We start from the raw sequence: 10481 nt of genomic DNA, 5'->3' as shown, positions 1-10481 counted from the left end.
AGCATTCCCAGTAATAGACTTATTCATTTGTTTGGTAAAAACATATATTCCAAGGAACAATGTTCCTACGAATGACCTATTCCCCTTGCAAGGGGAATAGAGATTTCTGGGGCCCTCTGGTATTCCTAAAGTTGCTATTTCTTTTTTATCCTCCAATTAAATTGATGTCATATTTCACCATTGTCGTTGCCGCCGCCACCACCACCTCACCACCACCACATATTTTTATAAGGGTATTTATGTCTTTTAAAACATATTTCATTTCTATTTCTTAAACCAACCAAACACTGTAATATAATTCATAAAGTATATTCATTCCGCGAACCAAACAATAGAATATAATTCATATTTTATTTCTTGCTTATTTTATTCCTTATACAATAGTATTTCTATTACTTTAAAATTCATTCCGTGAACCAAACGTATTATAGAAGTCTTTCCAACTAATGAGTTGCTAAGTTATTGTGATTTATCCTTCCGCTGTTTTGATAAGCAAAAAGATTAAATAATTTATTTAATATGAAATTGGATCTATCTTACTCTATTGAGGGGAAAATACTAAAGAACAAAAATAAAAGACGAAAAGCTTTGGTATGGTGACGGTGGTTAAAATATAGTTTTGCCGCTCCGTGGAAGCTGCCGGATTTTCAGCTGCCAAAAGCCACGCCTTACCAACTTTTCTTATTAAATTGGGAAATAAATGTTATTATTATCAAAAAGTTAATTAAGTGCGCTAATAATAACTGGGAAAGTTTTAACTACCCACCCTCTCTGGTTATTAATTAATTATTATACACTGTCAATGCAGATTATAACGATTTTATCAAATAAAACCCCTAATATCAATGGTTAAATAATTATGAGTAAAATATTATTAGAAAATATTCATTATTGTTTTATTTATATAGTTTATTATTATTAGGAGTAATAAAAGTAAAAATAAAATGAAATTTATTTAAGAAGGCACAAACGCCGACCAATTGAGCAGTGGGCAGAGAGTCCCTTTACGAGGAAGAAGGGCAAAGAAACGCACGTCGACCACAAACTGACGGCTGCGATTGCGAAAAGCCGCCAACCAATGTAAGGCGCGATGACCGACACGTCAGCAGGTATTTCAATTCTCAGAGCTTATGCTGACACAGTTCAGTCAAACGCGTGGGCCCTACCACGCATGAGTTTAGGAGACACTCTGCCACTGGGGCTGGGTCCTTCCTCCGCCGTTGAGAAAGACTGTACATATTTTTTTTTTTTTTTGAAAGTAGAAAGACTGTACATATTATTTTAAATAAAAATCTAAAATGTTTTAAAGTTAAATTTTATTAAGAGCTCTTTATTTACTTTTTTGTTTTGAATTTGTCTGACAATTTAAGTTGATTTATTTTTTGTGATTTTTATCAATTAAAGCTAAACAAAGAAAATTTATGAAATAGTGACTACAGATTTCTTTTTAAATTAAAAATAATTTAAGTGAATCTGGAATAATTATAAAAATTGGAAATTATATGCACCAAAATTAAGAGTGGGGTTCCAGCTATGCATTCTTCTTCAATCTTCGTCCTATTATGGAATTCAAAGCGTAATTTATCAAGAAAGGGACCCACTACGGAAGTCAAGCACCGAAAGTGGCGAAACCCCTCTTTTTTACTCATTCAACACATGGATAATTATTGATTTTGTTCATATAATTCAATAATTCTTCATATTACTAAGCAGTCATGTATACCACTTTTTTTTAATGCTTTATTAGTAATAATAAGATGAAATTAATCTAATAGAGTTTCAGTCGAATCTCATTCAAAAATAAATCGCCCAAGTTATTGCAATCAAGTTCAAGACATTTTTAATAAAAAAAAATGGCATTAAGTGTATGGTCCAAAAAAAAAAAAAGTTGACAATACTTTAATACTTTTAGAATTTATAGTTTAGAGGTAAATATTCTAAATGAGAGATTTTAATATACTTCCATGGTTATTTGATTTTTATTTAAATAAGGTGAATTGTAATATACTACAATATTCGTAAGTCTAATTAGTCAACAATAATGAATGCATTGTATACTAAGTGCAATAATATCACGCTAATAACTTTGTGATCTGGTGTCAATAGTACTAAAAAAAAAAGTGAAACAATATTGCAATAACATTCCAAACTTGAAATTTGAATATATATATATATATATATATATATATATATATATGTGTGTGTGTGTGTGTGTGTGTGTGTGTGTGTGTGTGTGTGTTAAAGAAAAATGATTCCCCACCACCACCACCACCACCACCACCACCACCACCACCACCACCACCACCACCACCACCACCACCACCACCACCACCACCACCACCACCACCACCACCACCACCACCACCACCACCACCACCACCACCACCACCACCACCACATTTTTCTTACAAATTTTCTCAAGGTGACTTCCATTAATAATATATCCAAATATTATTAAATATATGATTGTAGTAGATACTATTAGTACCATTGATAAAATCATATATTTATAATAGAAAATAATTAATTTCATTTTTGGTCCTAGATTTATAGGTAACAATCTACTTTTAGTCATTTTTTCATAATATTCATTGTTGGTCATAGTATTATTGTGGCATGACCATTTTTGGTCATCCATCAACAAAATTATTGAAATGTCGTTAAATAAAATGCCATTTCAATCATTTTTATAAAAAAGTGAGTTAACCCGCTATTTTTTTATTTTTATTTTTTGAAAAAAATCATAATTGAAGACCTAAATGCCTTATATTTTACGAAATTTAAACGATGAATGACAAAAAATGGTCATGTCACAATAATACTAGGACCAAAGAATGATGGTTTGACAAAAAATGGCTACAAGTAGAATGTCAATTATAAATCTAGGACCAAAAATGAAATTAACTCTAAAAGAAAAATACTACTCCTACTGACCTACACCCAACTTTTACTTCCTCTCACAAAATTTTAATGTTAGACATTTTCATTGGGACCCATCACCCATAGAATGAAGATAACTAATAATTAATTACCACATCATGGAGTAAAAATAGAGAATATATGTAGTTGAACTCTTTATAAAATATGAATAAGGGTCAAATAGGTCACCAAACTACGCATGATAATGCAATTAGATAACTGAATAAAAATATACAATTGAATCCCTAAATTAACATATTTCATGTAATTAGTCCAACTGGTCAGTGTTCCCAATTTCTAGCAGGTTACTCAATTAAAAAATAAATAATTTTAAATTAAATTGTAAAAAACCAAATTCGTTTCAGCCGGAGATGAAGAACTAGTCATCATCTTTGCTTGGGGACGAAGAGTCTCTTTGTCTCCCGACCATAAACGAAGAAGGTCTCTTCGGCTCCAACCATGGAAATGAAGGGACCTTCGTCTACATGGTCGGAGACGAAGATACCTTCTTCATCTCTAGCCGGAGACGTAGAGACTTTTCACCTCCGGTCATGAAGATGAAGAGACTCTTCGCCTCTGGCCATGGAGACGAATAAGGTATTTTCATCTCCGATAAGACTAAATTTTATTATTATTTATTTTTAAATAATTATTTTATTTAAAATTAATTTTGTAAATAAATATTTTAAAATTAGATAACCGGTTAGAAATTAAAAAATTAGCAAATTAAAATTTTTGCATAAAATGAGTTAGTTTAAGAATTTAATTGTAACTTTTTTTTTTTGGTTCAGTTGTATTTCTTGACATATTTAACAATTATTCCTATAAAATATGTGCAATAACAATGCACTCCCCTAACCGGTTAGAAATTAGAAAAATTTAGCAATTAAAATTTTTGCATAAAATGAGTTAAGTTAGGAATTTAATTGTAACTTTTTTTTTTTTTTTTAAAGTTCAATAGCCTAATTGTATTTCGCGACATATTTGACAATTATTCCTATAAAATATGTGCAATAACAATGCACTCCCCCTCCTCCTTTTTTAATTTGTATTTTGTCTTCTGTCTCCAAATTAAAATAAATGTTTTTTTTTCTTTCTTTTCATTTCCACTTATGGTGGGGACGCTTGATAAAGATAAACAATACACATATATTCACGCCAGTCAATTTTGTCAGTCCCTTTTGCCCGTTTAATTCACGATTGCCAAATTAATAAAAATAATATATGCATTCTTATCGATTAATTAAATTTAACTGAAGTTATATTTAATATAATTTTTTATAATATTAAATTTAATATTAACATACAATATTTATATATTTTTAAATTATTATTAAATATTAAAAATTAAATTTAAAAATAAGTAAAAATACTAAAAGAAGTTAATAAATAATAAATAATTAATTTGACCAATTAATAATAAATATGACATGTAAAATGAGATAAATGAAAAATATTATAAAAGTGTAAAACTCTGTCACTTACGCGATTTTATTGATATAAGATAAATACAATAATAAAAATTGTGAACTATTATTCTTTTGGCATGAATCCAAAAATGCCACGTTAGCAATAAATATAAAAAATATGGAAAAAAATTGAGAGTATGTGTAATTTATTTTCAAATTAATAAGTTTGAACTCTTAACATAAAAATCCTTGACAGTTTAAAAAACGAAAAAAAAAAAAAAAAAAAAAAACATCAAAATTCTTGATCACTCATTTTCATAAGATTTGTAAATGAGGTAAATTGCAATATGAGCCTCAATTAGCATATGTGCCCTAAGTACTTGTATATAAGAGCAACCTTATTAGTTGGGATTTTTTATGAGTTATTTGTGGCCTCATCATCCACCTCATCCTCTGTTATCTCACTCAATCACAACAAACTCTTCCCCACGTCAGTTTTAAATTTTTTTCTCAGTTTCTTATGTACCCACCATTTAACCCACTATATTTTAATTATTTCTTTATCTATTTTATTTATAAATTTATAAATAAAATTATGCTCAACTTTGTGGACCCATCTGGCCATCTCATTTTTTTATGACATTATGCTTAACTTTGCAGGACAATTATTTTTCAAATAATTCACACACACATCAACTATTATTTTGGGGATGAGATATTCAGTGTACCAATAACTTAGAATTATGCTCTAGTATGGATGCTCTTAATAGTTTAATACCCACAATAAGATCAAATTCATAGCTCTCTTTTATACTAGTAATGCTGCTTATGAACTTATTTTATATATGTTAGTTGACCGTATGAGTTGTATCCATGACACATTGCGAAGTTAATTTACATACCATATATGTGGTTGATTTTCTTTAAATTTCAATGATGCAACATATATATAAACCCAACTTCTAACTAAATAAGTTCTAATATGATTAACATAAATTAGAGGCATTCAAAAAAAAACATAAATTAGAGTTTAATGTGACTAATATATATAGGCCAAGAAATTCTCAAACTCTCTAACTAGAATACTAGTTACTTTAAAAAAAAAATTAAAAGAAAGAAAGAAAAAAAAAAAAAAAGAATACTAGTTACTTGATTTTGCAAATCTCTTGAAAAGTTGGGGGTTCCTTTGGTCAATATTAACCAAACTAAAACAACTCCATATAGGTACATCCTTTTGAAAGTGACAAATGAAAGAGTTGGTAGACTATGGCATGATATGTAAATGCATGGGAGAGAAAAATGTGACTCCCTTTTTTCTCCTTTTTCTTTCTACCAAAGGACCAAAAGCTTTAGCTTTGGATAAGAACATGAAGGACCACATCAACTGTGTGTATTGTATTGTTAGCATCTTACTATCATAAAATTCTTTTTCATTTTTTTAAAAAAAAATTTATTGGACATTGGGTCTGACACTCTAACCTTTGGTGTTTTTTGTTGCATTTTTATCACAAATTCCAACAATAAAATTAGGCTAATTATGAGCTATTCAATGACACCAAATTATAAATCATGAGTCTTTTAAGAAACTTGATGCAACATTATATATGGTTTATTTATGGCTGAAATAATTATGATTGGTTTTTGTAATAACTACATTGGCAAAACTCGCATTACCAAAAACCAATCTAATTTTGAGATATTTGGGCAGCTCAGTTGGTCACAAGGGTGAAGTTTGGGAACAATGACTCGAGATCGAGTTCGTAACCTCTTAAAGTGAGAGGGCGTGCACAGTATGGTCTAGTCTCTGTGTTCAGCTAAGTTAACATGATTTACATTCTTCCAGATGCTCTGTCGGGCCTGGGCGTGGAGACCCTTAAAAATGAGTACTGAATTTATAAAATTACTCGTTTCATTTTAAATTTGATTTTAGTTTATAGTGTGTCTTTATTTGAATTTGGCAATTTCCTGATTTTCCTCCCCCTGTACTTGTGATGTATACACTACAACATCTGCCCCAACTGTTTCCATATATTATATAGTTTTATGTATGTAAATTGCCCTATAAAACTACCTTACATCCATTATGGGGAAAAGAAAACACATAACCAGAAAAAAAATTCTGTATTCTATTGTCATTGTCAACATTAAATGAGGGCAATAAGGTCAGAGAAGAGGTTGAAAATGATGGTGTAGTCATGTTCAAGTACTTGAGGTTTATCTTCTTTTAGGCCTTTTAGCTTGTGGTCCAAATTATTATAAGTAAACCACATTCTTGGTCTCAATATTGTTTAGTCCTACGTTTGTTATGTCCTAATGTTTTTTGTCAAATGGGAATTGAAATGCATGATGTAATTGGATAGAAACGTGTGATTACATACCACCCTGAATCGGTAATCCTTTTGAGTGAATTCATATTATGTTTTGGCGTAGAAACATATGTTTTTTGTACTTGTTCGGTCTCATACGACAAGTTTGGTAGAGAAACATGATTATTAAAAGTTTATGGTCCTATTTGGTAACATAATTAGCTCATCAGTCAATTTTGATTTGTTTGACCATTATTATCTGTTTGACTTGGTTAAGAGCATCATGACTGGAAGAATTTTGAAGAATTTTTGCATGTGTGACTAGGAAAGATTAAATGGGGTGGGAGAAGAAAAGAAAAGAAAAAAAAACAAAAAAAAAAAAAAATAGATTTATGCGCGGACGCGAGAGGTGCGCCTCACGCATTGTAGGCGCAACTCTTCTCCTCAGCGGTGGGGCCCACTCACCGTAAAAAACCCCATTTTTGCAAGAGAACCAGTGTCATTCTCTCTCTTCACACTCTCATCCACCTCATTTTTTTTTTTTTTTCTCAAAAATCGTGATAAATCTTCTAATGGGGATGCCCTAAACAATCAATATGAATGTTCGATTAATTAGTTATTTGTAACAGCTTATTGTACCGAAAAGTTAAAATTAAAAAACTGCTCAGAGCAAATTTTTCAATCAACTTTTTAAAAAAGTCATTTGGTATGTAATCAACTATTAGGTAATTTACCAAATATCTTTCTATTATCATATAATAATGCTCTCAACTAGTCAAATCCCAATGTTTTATTCGTGTCGTAATGCTATGAAAGAAATTATTCTGTCAAAAATAGCATTGTCATTTCTATATATCAATCTAAAACCAGAAGTTTCTTAAATAAAGTGGATAAAACACTATCTTTTTTGAGTAACCATTTGGATTCAATGATTAAGGTTAATGATAATTGTTTCAAATAATAAAATTTATTTTGATTATTTCATAAGACAGCCTGTTAATTTATAATTAGCATATTGCAACATATTTAAGCGAGTCTTAACCATATTTCATTCTAGACAAAGTCCTCAAGAGGTTGTTTTATTCTAGACAACATTCTCAAGAGGTTTTATAACTTGCATTTATTTATTATTAAATGTTGGCAATTTTTCTTCTTCTCAAATAGTGATTATACAATGCATGAACTTTATTCCGCAATCAATAAATTATAAAGAGTGAATGTATAATTGGTAAAATAAAATTTATTTCTAATAAATTATAAAAGTGAACTTATGATCAAGTCAAATAAAAACGATAACTTTAATCAAAATACAGAGTAATACTAAAAATATTATAAATTTTTGAATATTTAGAGCATCTTTGACATGCTAAATAAGTATTTAACTTATAACTTATTTACATTGTCAAAAAAGTTTGATTTTAAAATTTTTTGAACTGTTTGGCAACCAGCTTTTAGGAAAATAATTTGAGTCAACTTATTAGAAGTTATGAATGCAACATTTAATTTAGAACAAGTTGATTTTCAATAATTTTGACAATTTCTACCATTTTGATTAAAAACATCTCAATTATTACATGACACTACCTCTGTTATATTCTCACCACCTCAACCATGTATTAAATAAATAACTTTGGAATAAGGTCCAACTTAGCCACCGAGCCACCGAACGTAACATGAAAATGTCATTAGGCCACTGAACAAAAAAAAAAGTGCAATTAGGCTACTGAACACCCCAAATGTATGCAATTTCACATGATAGCAGGTTACCATCCATTTCATTAGGTTGTCTGCTTACATGGATGGTGAGTTGACATTTTAAATAATAAACTTTAAAAATAAAAATAAAAATAAAAAAAAATGACGGGTGGCCGCCGACCACCCCCTTCTCCACCCCCTCCTTGAAATTGCATACATTTTGGGGTGTTCATTGACCTAATTGCATTTTTCTTTTCATTTAGTGGCCTAATTGTATTTTTAGATTACGTTCAGTGGTTAATTTGGACCTTAATCCTAACTCATTTTATAATTATTGCATTTCAAATAAAATGGTGTATCATGTATTCATGTTAAAGAGTCTTGAGTGAAACTTTCTCTTGAATAATCGTTAGAGTGTCAAACTTTGCGGACATGATCTTAGTTGAACATGAATTAGTTTCACTTAAATGTATTGAATGCTATATGTGCGTGCACACGTAGAAAAGTATATGCACCACAATGTGTTCATAAATATATCAGGATAAAATGTACAAATACACTACAAAAATGCACCACCCTAATATATTTCTGAACATATAATGATACATTCTTACATACATAGTAATGTAATATCATAGTGCCTAAAAAGATATGTATGTACGAGAACGAGACCCTATATATATATATATATATTAGTTAGTTATATTAAAAAAAAAAAACAGATAAAGAATTTGAAATAAATATGATAATAAAAAGAAGATTTTAAAATATGATAGAGTCAACTTTTTCTTTTTTTGGGATAGTATTGAGGGGGCGTTTGGTTCAGGTTATATTATATAACCAAGGGAATGTGACATTCCCGAGCTTGCATTCCTATGTTTGGTTCATTTTCTCTGAGGGAATATAACATTCCCAGGGAATGTAACATTCCATCCACATAGGATTTTGAAGGGAATGTGATTCCCTTCATTTTGTTAGGTAATGTAAGATAACCTTGCATATTTATGAATTTTGTCATTTTAATTCTAATTATTTAAAGATATATATTTTATGTTAGCTTATTATTATTATTAATATGATACCGTTATCTTATTTATTTAATTTAATGATTAAATTTATTAAAATATATGAAAATATGTTAAGGATATTAGATATATATATATATATATATATATATATATATATATATATATATATATATATATATATAAAGATAACCCTAAACCAAACATGATAATATTACATACCTCAATTTTAACCAAACACGGGAATCTAACATTCCCAGTAATTTAACATTCCTAGCAATCTAACATTCCCTAAGGTAATCTTACATTCCCTAAGGTAATCTAACATTCCGTGAACCAAACGGCCCCTGAGGGTATTGACGACTTATAACATTGATAACTCCATATTAATTTTTTTTCATCATCTTTAATTATCATTTTATTAAAATTATACGTAATAATTAATTAATTGTAGGTTATATCCTTAAATAAATTTCTATAAATAGTAAATTACATGTATATAGTGTACATTATATATATATACACACACTCTGGGTACTAACTTAATATTATTAATATTATTTCAAAAGGCTGAACCCCAACCCTAAGGGCCCCCCACACCTCGGCCCGACAGAGTATTTGGGAGAATGTAAATCATGGTGACTCAACTGAACATGAACCATAGAGGCTAGACCGGTACTCATTGCGCACAAGAAGCCCTTCTCACTTTGAGAGGTTGCTCCCACACTGTCGCTGGTGAGACTCGATCCCTGGTCATTATTAATATTGTTTAATAAATACAGAATATAAATTTTATTAAAATTGTTTAAATTACCCTGGTCATTATTAATATTGTTTAATAAATACAGAATATAAATTTTATTAAAATTGTTTAAATTATTATTAACTACAAATATAAATTCTTTATTTTATATATATATATATATATATATATATATATATATATATAATATGATGGTTAAAATTTACCACATTAAAATGATAATCCGTAGTATTATTATAAATAAAATTACGACACAGCGATGCACATTAACCATGGTGATGGTGGTACTATGAATGGTCAACTTGATGAGGCAATGGTCAGTCCTGTTGTTGAGAAAGCTGAGAGAGAGGAGGAATATAAAGAA

This window comes from Ipomoea nil, unplaced genomic scaffold (genome assembly GCF_001879475.1).
Source record: "Ipomoea nil cultivar Tokyo-kokei standard unplaced genomic scaffold, Asagao_1.1 scaffold3321, whole genome shotgun sequence".
Classification (NCBI taxonomy): Eukaryota; Viridiplantae; Streptophyta; class Magnoliopsida; order Solanales; family Convolvulaceae; genus Ipomoea; species Ipomoea nil.
This window is presented reverse-complemented; position numbering follows the sequence as displayed.